We start from the raw sequence: 16,075 nt of genomic DNA, 5'->3' as shown, positions 1-16,075 counted from the left end.
AACTTCTTATGCTGACACTCCTCCCTTTGTGCACCACTGGAGAGGCTCCCTTGCTTAGGACCCTTTGCAAAGCCTACATAAAAAGCTACAGCTCTCAGTGGGAGGTGTTTGCTCCCTTCCTTTTCTAGGTGCTGTGTAGTAGAGGATCAGAGGCCTATGTTCACATCTAAAGAGAGACTAAGGCTAATCCCATGGAACAGGAAAACAGCCTCCTTAAGAGCCAGCTAGGGAGAAGGGACATTTTCCTAGTGAAAGCACTGAAGGATTCAGTTCTCTGGCCTTTCTCTGACATTTGGACAATATACCTTGCGCTTGGATAATCCATCTCCACCTAAAGGTGTCAGTGACATCTCTGTGTGCAGGGCAGAGGACTGTAGGACTCAACAAATGTTTACCCAGTGCATGGGATTCTCAGGGGAAAGCGCTCTGTTTGTGCAAGCTATTATTAAAGCCAATTATGTCAGCAAAAGTGTCTTTCTGGGATGGAAGGTTGAGGTGTCTCATGACATGCCAGACCCATAAAGGACACAGATAGATATTTATTGCCACATGAGTCAAACCTCACTCTTCCCCTTCTGCTCCCTCAACATCACCTGCAAAACCGGTTCCTCCCACCTAAAAGCAGTAACTTAAAACCCTTTGTAGCAAGATGAAGAAAGGACAGGGAAGAGCAGTCATGTCCAGTTCTTGATGTGACACTCCTTCCTCTGAAGGGCTGAACCTGAGAAGGACTTGACGTGGAGACTTCCTTCACCCTGTTAGCACTGACTGATCCTGTCCCTTTGTCTGGCTCTCTCAGCCACCCTATTTCACAAGATCCCCATGTTCCTAGAGGCTTGGGACATGAACAGCCACCAGACGTGACAGAGCCATGCTATATTATGGCAGAGAGCGGCTGTCCAGTGAGGTGTATAAGGGGTTAAAAACCCTAGCAGATTCCTGCATCAAAGCCAAGCTGGAATCAAAATCATCTTGTGAGACTGCTCTAAGGGTGCAGTTTCCAACGGAAGCCAGAGAACTTGAAAGCTCAGACTCCTGGACAAATAATAATGCACTGCACTTCCACACCATTTCAGCCCAAGAGCTAAGAGGTTCATAGATATTAACCCTCCACTGAATCAATCTTAGCAGTAATTCACAGATGGGGAAGCAGGCTAAGAGCGACTGTGACCTGCTCCCCGTCTATGCGTAAGCCTCTAGACTGTGCTTTCTCCCTTTTCAGAAATATGTTAGCGCTGGTTTGTCAGCACTGTGACTCTTCCCTCTGCCTTTCTTAATGAAGAAATATGGGCTCACGGCTGAGGCCTGGGACCAGGAGATCTAAGTTCTGTTAGTTATCGGACTATATCATCATCCACCTCTGTAAAATAGGGGTCCAAACCTTTCTTCCAGCCAAAGGACTGTTCTGGGAACATATTCAGGTTTGCAAAGTAAATGGAGATCTTCAGAGGGAACAAAAAGACTCTCACCTTGTCCAGAGCTAAAATCTCACCTATTTAAAGTTGGTTACAAACTGCTGTGGGATCAAGGGCAGAGAAAGGGGCCAGATTCTAAAACAAATCCTCTAGAACAAATCCATTCTTTTGTCTCCTTAACTAGACTAGACTGTCTCCTTTAGTTAGCATTGTCAGCTCAGGACAAAGGCACTCAAACCTTGCTTGAAAGTGGATTGAATCTATGTGGCATAAAATGGAATTAATTGCAAGGAGCTGCTGAGATTGTATCTTCTGTCACGCCTTAACTCCCTTACAGCCTGAGCAGCCTGCAGGCTCACTGCACTCATGTTCTCCCGTATGCAAGATGCAATATAGATGCTGACTTCTGTTACTAGCATGAATTTGTCAGTTCTTAGCCTTATGAGAGAGCTGTTGCCACTCCACCCACTGTCGAGCTGACAGTGGAGCGTCCATGTGGATATCACCTGCTGGGTATGAACATTTTTGCTGTTGTGACTGAATGAAGATTTGCCTAAATCTCAGGCAACAGCAGAGCCAGTTAGATGCTTCTCACTCTTTTCACCTCTTATAGCAACAGGTCAAATCAAATTTATCCTTGAAATAAAACCTACTGCAGTTCAAAATTACCAGCAAGATGTGGTCAGTGTGCTGTCTTGCTAGAGCTCAGGTATGGGATTAGACAGGTATCTTAACTCCTGTTGTGTCCTGTTCTCACAGGTCCCACTCCCACTGAGAGGGTGGCTCTTTCCACCATCCAGTCAGTTGTGGTCTCTGCCCTTGGGGCTGCGGGACCCTACATTGAGCGCTATACTATATAAATAACTTTACGTCTCACCGTGTTTGAATGCTGTTTATACCCCACTGCCTGCCACGTCATGTGCCAGGGTTATAAATACACTGCTGCGTCTAGACTGTATCTAAACTTGGCGTTGGGTACCCAAGTTCGTGTGAGGAGCAGTTTCATCTATTAGCACAAACAAAGAGGGGTGCCCCAATGTGTTTGATCAGGGGTCCAGAGACGGCTTGGCAAGAGGTTCCTCCCCTCCTGCCATGCCAGAGGAGTACTGGCCCTGCTTTCTGAAGGGGCCTTGGAAACTCTCTTCCTCCCCCGCTCCAAAGCTACTGGGCACTCAGCCCAAAGGAAATACCTGACCTTATCCTTTCCTGATGTGCTTCAATGCACCATTGAGTGCAAGAAGCCCAAAACATCACAGACTCACCTTCACAGGCCTGGACAGATCCAAGCTGAGGCTGGGCTTGGGCTGGCAAGGCAGACTCTGGGGTCCAGGGGGGAGTGCTGCAAGGCTGAGCTGGAAAGGAAGAACAAATAGGCATTAGCTGCTTGTTAAAGCCATGCTGATATAGCTGCAGCGGGAACCTCTTCTAGTAAAGACAGAGTCATAAGCAAAGTCAATGTACTTCCCCATACAGCACATGAATGGTAACCTGTATTTTGGCTAAGAACAGTGAACCGCTTAAGGCTGGATTGCCTGTACCTGTGTAAGGGAAGCTGCATGAACTCCTTCCCATTTCTGGGCTTTGTTTGGAGGCTAAGAGCACGCTTGGCATATTGCTGGGCTGTTATATGACTGATGAACGACAGAACCGAGGATCACCTCTCACAGCAGGGCACTGGCTGTAAATATATTCTGTGCTGTCATTGGCCAGACCCATTTGAAAACTCACCGGACCATAACCTTAGGAAGTAGCATGCTAAAGCTTGGTTGACTTCATAGGCTGTCTCACTGCTATACGACATAGCTCCTCTCTAACTCACAAAGGCCAACGTGTTCCCTGCTGGAACAGCAGAACTGAATCCGGGCAGACTTTTGCTTGCTGGACTGTGAAGCTGGAACATCTCCATGTGGTTAAATCTTTGGTGATAGGACATACAGACTACCAAGCAGAGAAAGTTCTCCCAGATTATGCTCAAATTCCGGAGAAAGGAAAGGAAGGGAAGGGAAAAGAGAAAAAGAAGGAAGGAAAGAAAGGGAGGCAGGGAGAGAGGGAGGGAGGAAGGAAGATTTTTTCACTTGCTTTGTATAAAGCAGATGTTTAAAATGAATGCATCCATAAATATACAGCAGACCTGTGGTTTCAACTATTTTTGATTTACGGACGCCCTAAAATTTTCCCAGTGGAGGTTCTGTCCCCTAAAAAGTGAATGTTATCCTCCTATTAACTCTTTTTTTCTTAGCTAACTTAGGCACATATCTCAGTAGTAGTCAATGGGTTTATGGATTTCAGACTAAAAATATTGATGTAGGCATATAAATTCATGAGCTTTGATGGCATTTGACATGACATTTGACATACTGCCTATGTAAGTAAACTAAAACACCAACCACAGCTCCAGATTTTACCTCATCTATATGAAGCCAGTGAACCAAGCTGTGAGGTATATTTGAGAATATTTGTCACCTAGCTCCGCAACGGGCTGTGTGTTTGTACAGTACTGCTGTCAGCAGGTAGAAGGGAGAATGAGCCCGTTGTGCTCAGTGTGTCCAGCTTCCAGCACTGTGAACTTTTGAGCAGTTGCATACCTCTGAGATAGCCCCAGACAAGCTACAGCCCACCTACGCTTACACAGACTCATACGAGTGAAGGCCAGAAAGTGCTGTTGCCTTTATCTGATCCGACTGTCTGCACAGCACAGACCATTGCCTTGCTGATTTCCAGCACAACATCAGCCAAGGTGCTGAGACTTCGCGAAACAGAAAAGATAGAAATGTGAGAGAGGGAGGTGGGCGAGGGGGGAACGATAAAGAAGGAGACCAACCTTTCTTGTACCCCCTCCCCTTCCTGCCCTTCCCCTTTCTGTCCTTCTCAAGCAGCTGCAGGGCATTACTCGGTTTGTGCTGGACCGAGAGGATGCTGCCAGATCAGCAGGATATATTGTCCATTTAGACACAAGGAGTATTATTTAGTCTAGAGACTCTCAAAGGAAATATCCATTTGCACGTGAAAAATCTCTGGAATTTCGTTTGCTCTCTCTAGTGTCCCTGTATCTCTGCAACCTCTAAAATGCTGTTGCTGCTTTATCCATCCTCTGCTCGTTCTGGACTTCACCAGCAGCCCTGCGTTCAGCTCAGCGCACGTGGGGGTTTTCCCTGCACCAGGCACGGTAAACAGCAGGCTGAAAGCGAGTGTGTTGTCCCCAGGCATGCACAGGGAGCGAGGGTGTTTGCCTAAGGTCACACACAGCATTTGCGAAGGAGCAAGGGACTGAATCCAGGTTTCCCAAGCTGCAGAAAGAAGGTAAGAGGGGGCAGATAGGGGAAAGAGTCCAGCAAGAAAGACACATTTGCTCACTGAAAGATCTCTCAATGTCAGTTTGCTAAACTAGCTAGCCCACGTTTTTCCTTCTATTTTTTAAGAGGACCAAACAAAGCTCAGATATTTTGTTCAGAATACCTGATTTTCAAATTGTCACCCTCAAAATTTCCATGTTATAATCTCACCCCTCACCCCTGCCCCTCATTCAAGTTTTCACCGACAGGGTGGAGTTCATTGGCACCCAGAAACACAAGGCCGTGGGACTACGGGGATTAGGGCCAATGAAAAATTATGGAAGGTTTTTTTTTTTTTTCTGTTTCATGTTTTTCCTTCCTCACAGCGGTGGGGAGGGCTGGGGAGTCATGTGCATGTTGTACTTGACCAACAGAGGCTGCACTCCTGGGGGGAGCAGGCAGTCTTGCTAGCAAGGTGACTTCCCTCTGGACCAGCCTGTAGCTCTGACTCCTCTCACAGTGCAAGGATAGAGGGTACTCCGAAAGTCAGGCAGCAGAGGGTTAAGGAATAGTGGCATAAAGGATGTGATGGTAAAGCTGCAACAGTCTCCAGGTGTCCGTTACACAATTTTTCCAGCCAGCCAGCTGGCTCTGGCCTTTCCCTTTCCCCATGACTTGGGCATCCATCGTCCCCAGCTTTCCCTGGAAACCCCGAGTAATGGACACCTGCTTCTGCGTTGCTTCCACTTTGCCATCAAAACCAGATGAACAGCCCAGTGCAAAGGCAGCCGGCGAAGTGTGACATGTCGAATGCTCTCTGGCTAGCAAACTGGGTATCCTCATAAACAGGTAGAGCTGAGAACAGCTGAGCTCTTTAATGAATGCAAGCCACCGCTATATGGACACTTTTCAGGCCTCCATGGGTTTGGACAAAGTGGGAGGCATAATGCAGGAAATCAGGGGAAGAGAGAGGCTCCAAGAGGCTCCTGAACACTGAAACAGCCTTCAAAGACTTCTTCCCTTCCCAAGCAGTAAGCGAAGTGGGAAGGACGCCTTAAAATATACCTTACTATAAGCTGGAAAGCGGGATATGTGGCACAGTTTGATTTTGGGGTGACGCAGAATTCAGGAGCAATTAACTGAGGGAGCAAGCTTCACTCGCAGTGAGACTGAGTGATTGCAGGGAGGCTCTTCGGAGGAAGAGCAGCAATGTCCCGTTTATCCCTGAGCATTCGGAGCAGGTAAGGAGAGCTTTGCAGGTGAAGCTGGCTGAAATCCAGAAGTGCTCCTACTGAATCTGCACCTGCCTGCTGGCCCCTCTGCGGGAGCAATGCAGCCACCTGAAGATATGGAGCACTCGTGTGCCAGCAGGACAGAAAGGGGGACAGAAGAAGCTGAACTGACTGAAGGGATCCAGTGGAGATGACGGCTAATGATCTAGCAGCAACAATTGTTTAGAGCAGGAATGGGCAAAATGAAGGTTCACGGTTTGATGTGCAGTTATGGTACAATATCAGTGTTCCCCCACAGGGGAGAGGCTGCCCTGTGCAGCCAGCTGCAGCACATCTGATCCATCTGGGCCTTGTTTCGCACTCGGTAGGTCTCCTTTATTTCTGAGCAGGGAGCTGGAGGGAGTGCACTAAATCACTAATGTCTGGCTCCCTCCTGCACAGCCCTTTCCGGTGCAGCACTAAGAGACCTGGGGAACCTAAGCATTAGCATGTGGGAATGAGAAGGAGAAACGACAGGCACCCAGGACAAGCCAGGGAAGCCAGCGTACGCAAAGGCCATGGCTTGTGTTTGCTGCTCCCAGTCCCCAACGCTCCTTCCTGGTGAGCAGATCAGGCACCAATCAAAACCTGAAACTGTGAGGACCGAGGAGATTTCTCCCCGCTGCTCCTTCCCACTCCCTTAGCAGCAGCCAGCAACTGGCTTCAATGCTTTAAAGATGATAGGACTGACAGAAGCACCCAGCCCCTTTGTCTGGGGGATGGCTGGGGACAGTCCTAGCAGCTGCAGCAAGACCTCCATGCCAAGGTCAGCTAGATTTCCCAGAGCTCTGTGGTGACCTGTGTAGTCTCCATTCAGCTGTCTCTGCAGCTGTGCTTAGGTTTCCCTCATCCCCGTCCAGGACAATCAGTGACACAAGCAGCTCCCTCTGGGCTGTATTAAGTCCTTTCAGGGTGTACTGTGATGGCCCGCCCCTACCTGGGAGAGTCTTGAGCAGTCCTCCCTGCAGGACCAAGGCCAGCTGGCACCCATCCCTCACCTCAGGTGACAGGCCCCGTCTGCCTTAAGAAAGCCAGAAGAGGTGGCCCAGGCTTGCTGGAGAGCATCACAGCCAGAACCTAGTTGTGTCCGCTCACGCTTTCCCTGATGCCTTCCCAAACGCCCGCCACTTCCCCAGCCTTGCTTCTAGAGATCCTTATCATTGTATTCCCTGTCTTGTTATTAAGATTTATCTTTTAATGAGCCTACTGAGATCATTGTAGTGACGCACTTGTCCAGTGATGTCATCGCCCTCACCGCAGCTTCCAAGGCATTTTTGAGTCATTCTCTTGCCACACAAGCAGAGCTATTTGGCTTAATAATAAAAACACCTTCCCTTCCCAGAACAGCAGAGACCCAAGGGCTGGGAGGGAACAGGCTCACATGCACTCCGCTGGTCCTGGCCGCGAGAGCCTGGTGGATTTGCAGCCATCTCTCACCCATTCTGGCTTAGCAAAGTTAGGCTCGGTTCTTCCCTTTGATTTCCCTCCTGTAGTTTTAACCTGCAGTTCCCCACCCTTAGCCTGCTGATTAGGCCAAGCGCTATTCCCATCTGAACAGAAGTCTGTGCTATGTTTTGCAAAGATAAAATACCTCCTCATATTCCTTTCCAGTTTCTTTGGTACCTGAGCCTCACCGATGCTGCCTTCTTCCCTTTAGCCTCTGAACTGCTTGCTATCTTCTACCCCCTCACCGGGGGATCCCAGCCTGCCTCCTTGTCCTTACGCTCCTGCTGCCTTCTCCTCACCTCTTAATCACTGTCAGCTCTGGTCGAGTTGGAATGGAGCCCAAACTAGTAAGCGCAGCAGCACTTACTAGTATGAATCCTGCTCTGTGCCCCACGTTGGCTGTGCCTGCCGCGCTTCGCCAGGAGGGAGCAACTGACTTAGGCTACAGAGATTTCTTCTTTCTCTCCTGTTCCTTCTAGTACATTTCTCTGTATTTTTTTCTCCATTTGACAGCTGCTCTATTTTTCTCTCTCCAAGACTGCTTCATTTCTCCCATTCTCTCTCTGCTTGTTTTTCCAGCTCCACCTCCTCTCTGCTCCACTTTCCCGTTTGAATTGCAGGGGATTTTCCCCCCATCTTCTCTCCCTCTGCTGTGGTCCCATCCAGTTCCCCACAATGGAGCCTGTCCCCAGCCCTTTTTCATTCTTTCTCCAAAACTAAGCCTGGTAAATCACAATCCAACTTTCCAAACAGTGCAACAGAGAAAGGGGCTGGAAGCCAGGCAAGAGCACGTGCATCCATCCCTAGCTTCACCAGCCACCCTTAGCCATGAGCGAGAGGAGCATTCGGGACCCTGTGAAGATTCAGGAGGAATAACACCCGCCAAGCAGAGCAGCTCCCCAGAGCAAGCCACAAACGGTTAAAGCAGCTGCGGGATGCTACCGCCCTGGATGGCACCGCAGCTGCCCCGTGTGCTGCGCAGTTCAGCTCCTCCTCTACAACTCCAGCTGAGCTGAGAGAATCACATCATCCATGAAGTAAATAGCAAAGGACCAAACCCAGCCTTTATTTATTCCTTGCTGGGTGGAAACAACCAATGTTGCAAAGCTGCCAACTGGATTTTGGCTGACTCAGAGCCCTCGCGTCTTCTCAGAACCAACCAACCAGAGCACATGCTTAGCTTTTTCCGCTCGATCTAACCAGTCACTTAATTTAAGGAGATTAGCTTCTTACATGCCTGTTTAATTAATAGTGGAGTGCAGAAATAAAAGTGACAAAAGCCAGAAGATTCACAGTTCAAGCTTCAAACCTTTCCTGACTCAGAATGTAATAAATTCAAAGCTACACTGAGTGTTGTGATTCTCATCACATCTCACACCACGCCTGCCGCAGCCTTCGAGACAACAGCACGGCTATAAGAGATTCTTCGCCTCTGCACGTTACAGTCCTTGACAGCTAAGTCAGGGAAGACTCTTCATGAACTGTTACCATCAGTGCATTTATCACACACACACAAAGCTCAACAGCTCCAAATCTCCATTAGTCGAGAAGCAGCTAGTCCTTTTCAGAGGATCCATTATGAACATTAGTGCGTCAAATTGCTTAGAAGATTGCTATTACTCACTACCTCTGAAGCTAGAGTGTAACCTCCACTGGATCTTAAAACCTCTGTAACCACTACCTTTCCCTATGCCTTTTCATACAACCTCACTAATGCAAGTAAGTTTTGATCTGTATACGTTTAAAGAGTTAACAGCAAAACAGCTCCTACTCAGATACACAGAAGTTTTCAGGTTCTGGAAGACCATCCCACTTGTTTCTCAGCCAGGGGCTTCCAGGACATTGTATTATCTACACAGATCTCAAGGCACCTCAGAGGAGTAACCCAGGAGTAAGACAGAGCTCCGGAAGGAGGAAACCTCATGTTTGCACTATGCAAGACTGTCGTGTAATGCAGCCTAACTTTAGCAGCACGAAACATTGCTAGGGAATTCTTAGGATTGGGAAGGAAGGAAACCATCCAAATGAAGGAGGTCCAACAGACTTTCTATTGTTAAGGATTCCTGAGAAATTCGTATATGCACACAAGGAAGACAGGAGCATTCCTACTTTATACAACCACATTTTGTCTCCTAAAATTTTTCTGGGAATTTTACACCAGCGATAGACACGTTTCACATTTTCAGTGCTAAAGGTTACCTGATGCCACAGATAAGTAAATGGTAAACACGACTGTAAAGCCTGGATATCTTTCTACACTATGGGCAATCTATCTATTTCGCCAGCTCTTGGGAACTGCACCCCACATATGGTCATGACACACAACAGAACAGAAATACCCCAGTGAGATATTTGCTGGCTACCTTTTCCCCTCATGCTCTGCTCCTGGCCTAATTTAGGGGGCACCTCCCAAAAGGGGTGGTGTCATGGACCTCTATCCTTTGGTAAAGAGCCATGACAGCTTATATTTAATTCCTTCGATCTGCGCAGTAAGTGGGAAGCACAGGGGTCTTCTCTCTGATTCTGAACATGTGTATTCTGCTGGACCATGGCCTTACACACAGGGGAGAGGAAAGCTGAGTTTTTGGCAATTCACTTATTCCTGTTGCAAAACCACCACCTCTGACTTGGTTTCTCCCTCTGCTTGGTGTGCAGACACTGACCATGGCCTTGTGATAAGGGAATTGCTGCCGAGAGTTATAAATAGTTATCAGACTGGGGTCACTAAGTCTGTGCGTTACTCACTGCAACTGTGTCAGCCAAAGTTCTTCCATCAGGAAACTGCGTTTCCTACCCGTGGTCTGTCTCAGTCTCTCCTCCCTTCCTAGAGGTGTCTGCACCACCGGGTGTTAACACCTCTCTCTCCAAGTTCTTTTCCTCTCCATTTCCCATTCCTTTTCTTTTCTCCAGCTTGGAGGGGAGGGAGAGGCACAGACACTCACTGTGGTGACACCTCTCCTCAGGACCCTCTCCTGTCCTTCCACAGTGGGTGGGAAAGTATATTCTGGCTTAAAACAGGCATGTTACAGCTTGCTGCCCTTGTGATGATCAGTAGGTTAATAAGAGCACCACGGTCAGAAGCTACAGTCAGGTCAGACCAGTGAGATACAGTAGAGAGAAATGAACAAGCGACGGAAAGGCAAAACACTGAGCTGCTCTGGACAAACTCCCCAAGTCTGACGAAGAGACATACCAGAGATATTAGTGAGTCTCCATTGAGTAAAGGGCAATATTGCATGTGTGTCAAGTAGCCCCTTTGCCACAGCCTATGAGAACCTCAGGTGGAAAGCCAAAGATGAGATAAGGCCATTTTTAGGTAACAGAGAGAAAGCTGGAAGGGTAACAGTGCTGCTCCCAAGGACATAGCTGAGATTACAGAGAAATTAGCGTTACACAATTGTACTTTACGGAGACCCAGGGGCAGGTGAAAGGCAGGACAGGGTTCTTTTTCCCCTGAAGTATCTGTACTAACTATTCCCAGAAGTTACTAAGTAGAAGATTATAAGAGTTCCTAATATAGCAAATTATATGACCATGAGGCTATTTTTTTAAATTTTGACTCACCCATTGGTACACTTCTAATGGGAAAGGTCTTTTCTCTGTGGAAACTCTTCCTACCAGAACTTAAGCTGACTCGGGGGAACGTTTATTTTGGGAGACTGTTTTTTAAAAAGAAAACAGAAAAATCAAACTCTGAGCACTTTTCACGTTTATTCACGTCTTGAGTAAACTGCTTCCTGTGCAGACAGGGTATAAAAACGAGGCAACACCCAAACCCAGAAGCACTGTGTCCCTGTGAAGAGAGCTCTGGGCTGGAATGCAGAGACGGTGGCTCTATTCCTAACTCTACACTGGCCTTTTGACTGCCTTTCAATGAGGCAATTCATTGGCCCGTGCCTCAGTTTCCCCACTTCTGAATAGGCAATGATCCTGACACCCTTGGGGGTCCATCTATTCCTGAACACTGCAAAGTGAGTGTTAAATATTGCTGCTAGCGGGCCAGCCTAAGTCAGCTTCAGTGTGATCTCTGTTCCTAATGTGTTTACTCGACTTTGTTCTTTCTAAAAGGTCCTGTACTTCAAACACTTCTCCTTAGAATAAAAGGCAAAAATATATACAAATAAGTAAACAAACCACAACTCCACCAGCCAGGAAGCAAAAAAAAAAAAAAAAAATCACCCAACAAAGACACTCATTTGGCTGGGTGACATCCTGCCTGGGCAAACTCCTAATTGCCCGAGAAGCATCTTGTGAACTGAACGGGAGCTGTTACTGTGTCAGTGAGGGTGTGTTTGGTTTAGGGAGCAGAGGGAAATGGAAACTGCACAGAAACTAACTCCATCAGCTGGGGGGAAGGAGATGGGCTGTGGAAAGATGGTCCCAACAAGGTCATGTCATGAGTCAGCTGCCCCCTTCCTCAGTGGTGGTTTCAAGGAGGCAGAGCAGCGGTTGGGCTGACCCGAGCGTCTGTCTCCTCTGGCACCTTGGCGTGCGTGGTTTCAAATCCTGTCTGTCTCCCTGTCCTACTGAACAGCAACGAAAGCCAAGAGACAGAGGAAAAAAGAAAACAAACTAAACTCAAATCACTTTAAAGGAAGTCAAAGGCCAGAAGCTCCTTGCGTCCTGTCCGCTAATGCCACAGTTGCCATAGCCTGTGGTTGTGGTTAGTCTGTCTAGAGCTCATATGTGAGAGACTGAAACTGTTTACTGGAAACTCCCCCAGCTCTGCGGCTGATCATCTGCAGCAACACCTGACAGCTGATAGCCTGGCCAAACCCAGGGCCTACCTCAAAATGGGAAGTTTTGCTCCTGCTCAGCTCAGGTTTTTGAGGATGCTAACTTCGGGAAAGGTGTCACCTGGTCCATTCTTGGACCTGTACAGGTAGAAAAACATCTCCCTCATCAGTCTGCTTCCTTTGTGTCCTTAAGTGCTGTCCCTCATTTCTCTTTCTGTGAGCCAGGAGGCATTTGGATCTTCTGTGGATATTAAAGCCACTTGGTGCTGATAGTTTTGCTGAAACTACTGGTGGGATTCCTGGCTGGCACAGCATCAGTGGGTGAGCTCCTCCTGCTGAAGATCAGCCCCTGCGGGAGATGCTTGGCTCCACACCGCCGCTGTGATTGTGTAGGAGGGGGCAGCACAAACCAAGTGTGAATTATTGTCAGGGCTACACTGAATAGCCTACTGTCAACTGTAGGAACAGACACTATATTAATAAAGCCCTACAAGACAGGCCACCCTGTTTTGATGCCAGAATTGCTCTATGAAAATGCACAACCCTCCCCCCTCAAAAGCGATACCTAAGCATTATACAAAATAAGCTCTTCTTTGGACTTGTTTTAATTGAAATATAGAGGAAAGCAACTTCTACCTTTCTGCATGAAGAAAGTAAAGCAGTTGCTGTATCAAATCTGAGGCTGTGACGCTGCAACTCATTCTGTATATGCGGGGCCGTGAGCTGTGCCAGCATGGGAGCTTTCTGCAAGAGTGGGGGACAAGAGGGCACGTGCGGATATCACTGAAAACAAGCAAGATGGGATATAAACTCTCTTGCAGGTATGAAACCAGAGCAGCTTTGTAATGGACTGTGAGGGTGTCATTCTAAACTTCGTGCAAGAGCAAAGGTTGCCCCTGTAATCAAAATCATCCACTTCCTGTAGGAAAATGCTGAGAGAAATGTCTGCTATAGTTCCAGTTAATTCAGTCAGCCATTTTCTGCTTGTGAAATTGCAGCTCCTAAGTTAGCAGTCAGTCTCGAAGAGGAATATCAAGTATTTTTGCTATCATTCCTTTCCACTTTCTCAATACTGATTCGGGCCTGATATTTCTTGACTAAGGTAGAACTCTTCCTTGACATCAATGGGAGTTTGGACTGGAAACTCTCTCTTGGATGGAGTCGTTTAAAAGCTGCTATTTAAGGACAGCAGGGAGAAGAATTAAATCCTGTCTGTTTCCAGCAAGTAGAGGCGATGGAACAAGGCGAGCAGGAGAAAAATTCCACTTGTTAAGCACCATTTACCGCTCTTCCTAATCCTGCTAAGGAAGCATGGGCTAAGCAAGGCCAACAAAGAGGCTTTAAGTAGAAAGACCTGCACAACCCTTTCATTCTTGCTGTACAGTTTAGAAAGTTAAGTCCAGTTTGGACGGTGGCAAATGATGAGCCTATGCCAGGCAACGATATGTCTAGTGGGATCATGAGGAAACATCTCTCCCTGGCAAGCAGACAGTGAACACTGATTACAGGACTTTTAAAATGGTTACACAGAGGCTCGCTGGGCTTCAGGAACCTGTCCGGGTCCCGTGGGAGGGGGTAAAATCAAAGCCTACCAGTCCAGAGGGCCGCTCTTCTGCTCCGAGCGCTCCCTCCCTAGTTCATACAGAGCACAGAGAAGATTTATGTGCCAGACTTGTAGGGTGCCATGAAATCAGAAGAAGGCAGCGCGGGTCTCTAACTGCGTTTGTGGCAATTAACAAGCACATTTTTCCCTGACAGCAAGTTACGGAAAACTCTCCCACGCAGGCCAGGAAGTGCCAGGAATGGACACCAGCCCTATTCGTATCCGTTGTGGATGCCAACACTGCGTAATAGCTGCGGCTATAATGTGTTTGGCAGCTCTACCACCTGGCCGGCCCTGCACTGTTTGCTAGGGAATAGTAGCGCAGGAGATGGTAATAGCGAGCCTCACGTTGCTCCCTTTGGCTCTTTACGCTGAGGAACGGGGTGGATGTAAGTACATTATGTAACAGAAAGAAAGGTGCCTCTGCCTTTGTGGGTGGCCAACGGATTTCATGCAGAAGTGACACGCCTGCTCCCTCCGAAATGAAATATTCCTGGCAGGAGAGCGATTGAAATCACTCCCCGCTCCCTCCCCAGCGCTATCTATCTGTTCTGTCTTGTTGTAGTACGCACAGAAGGTCCCACTCCCTTTTGGGATTGAGGTGAAAGAAGGAACGATGTTTCAGGGAAAGAAAATACAAGTGCGTATGCTTTGTTATAGCATACACGGAGGAGGAAGTATCTGTTTAAACAGTTGGGAAACTTTATACCGGTGCTACGTCCAGTGCCAGGGAGTACTTCAGAAACTAGGAGGAGGTACGGAGCCAGGCGTAACATGTTAGCGTATGTTTAGCAAACACCATAATATGGAGTCAGGTTTCTTCACGCTGCTTTTCTGTAACTGGCTGCCTATGAACACACAAAATAAACACAATTGCCTGTGTTACGGAAAGGAAATTGTAAGCAGGCAAAGCGCAGACCAGCTGCATGGGATGTTCTGGCCACTGCAGAATAGGTAGAGAGTGGAAGACGGGCCGGCGTCTACAGCCAGCGCCGACCGCTGCTCACAGTTTCTCTGAGATCAGAGCGCAGCGAGCGATCCAGAGCAGCCTGGGGAGGCCAGGCAAGTCTGCAGTGAAGGGGAACTAGAGAAGGACACTAGCAAGTCCCCTGAAGTACTGGCATGGCCCTGATAAGCCATGTCAGTTCTGGTCCAGTATGCAGAAAATTGCTGCTTCCTTTTTTTTTTTTTTTCCTGTTTGCTATATACAGAGGGCAGCAATAAAGGTCTTAGTGAAAGTTTGTACAATGCCTGGGAGTAAAAGGCACTCTAGAGTATTAAAGCAGTATTTTCTCAGGGCCTCAGGGACCTCATGGCCATTCTTACCCTTCCTTACACAGGGCACTGTCTCGCTGTCCTTTATTTAATTGCGGTATAGCCATGATTAGTTACAGCCCATTTCTTGCTTCTCCACGAGCCATGTGGGCAGCACGACTCGCGCAACGCTGTCTGCCTCAGCTCTCTGAAGCAGAGCCAGGGCAGGACGAGCGAACCGCCGAACCGTCTGGCCCCTCTCTTGACAGGAAGCCGCCCTGCTCGCAGCACAGACGGGGAGGCCTTCGAGGTGGCTGGAGGAGGATGTCATCCTCTTCACATGTGGGTGGGAAAAGGAGGGGGGGGTAGAGGAGGATTGCAGTGCGGGGGACCTGCACGGGGAGGAAGAGCGTGAAGCAGGAAAGAGAGGCAAGGAAGAACAAAACCGAGGGGGCAGGGCAGGAAGAAAAGTGAATCCAGCCGTCAGTAGAAATCACTTCAGAAATGCTGAAACGAACCAGCCTGAGGGACGGGATCAGCTCTGCCTGGGGGGGGCAAACTCTGTTCCCCTCTGAGAAACGCCTCTGTCTGGAACAGCATAGGCTTCCTGCAGACCATTGACTTGGGCCAGGGGGCTTGGACACTTGCGTGTCATTCTGGCTAGAGTGCGTGGCTGAGCTCATTGCTTACGTCCCCGTCCAGGCCCCACTAAATTTGATTTGTTCTTGCATTGCACCTCACGCCTCTCTCTTACACCCGGGGACAGATGAGCACAAGATGTTACTGAAGTCAGTGGCATCCATTACACTCATTTCCATCAGTGCTTTACAGGGGACCAACGGATAAGAAATAAGTAGCTGTAATAAGTGGCCTCTTCTGCTCTCTCTTTGTCCTGAGGGTCAGTAGCCGTGCACAGGGAATGGTAACAGAGAGCCTGACTCATGAAAAAAGTGCTTTTCCCCCAGATAAATAAAGAAGTGCAAGGGTGTTTGTCACTAGTTGCAGTTACACACAGTACTTGTGGCACTTAACCAAAGGGGAAGCCAACCAGGCTGAACCATGGCTGCCGTCCCTCTAG

At 48.3% G+C, this 16,075-nt stretch overlaps 1 protein-coding gene across 2 annotated transcripts in view; it reads right to left on the bottom strand.

The window, feature by feature from the left end:
• SLC25A33 (solute carrier family 25 member 33) overlaps positions 1 to 16,075 on the bottom strand; it is a 62,468-nt gene that overhangs the window by 40,737 nt on the left and 5,656 nt on the right. Inside the window, exons 1-2 of one of the 2 annotated variants that reach the window (XM_068915801.1) lie at positions 2,954 to 3,086; positions 2,678 to 2,767 (exon numbers count right to left, since the gene is read on the bottom strand). The gene's annotated coding sequence lies outside the window, so the exon portion shown is untranslated. Of the gene's footprint in view, positions 1 to 2,677; positions 2,768 to 2,953; positions 3,087 to 16,075 lie in introns of those variants that run through there. The other variant, XM_068915802.1, reaches the window with a different exon arrangement.

Source organism: Struthio camelus, chromosome 21 (genome assembly GCF_040807025.1).
Source record: "Struthio camelus isolate bStrCam1 chromosome 21, bStrCam1.hap1, whole genome shotgun sequence".
NCBI lineage: Eukaryota > Metazoa > Chordata > Aves > Struthioniformes > Struthionidae > Struthio > Struthio camelus.
This window is presented reverse-complemented; position numbering and strand designations above follow the sequence as displayed.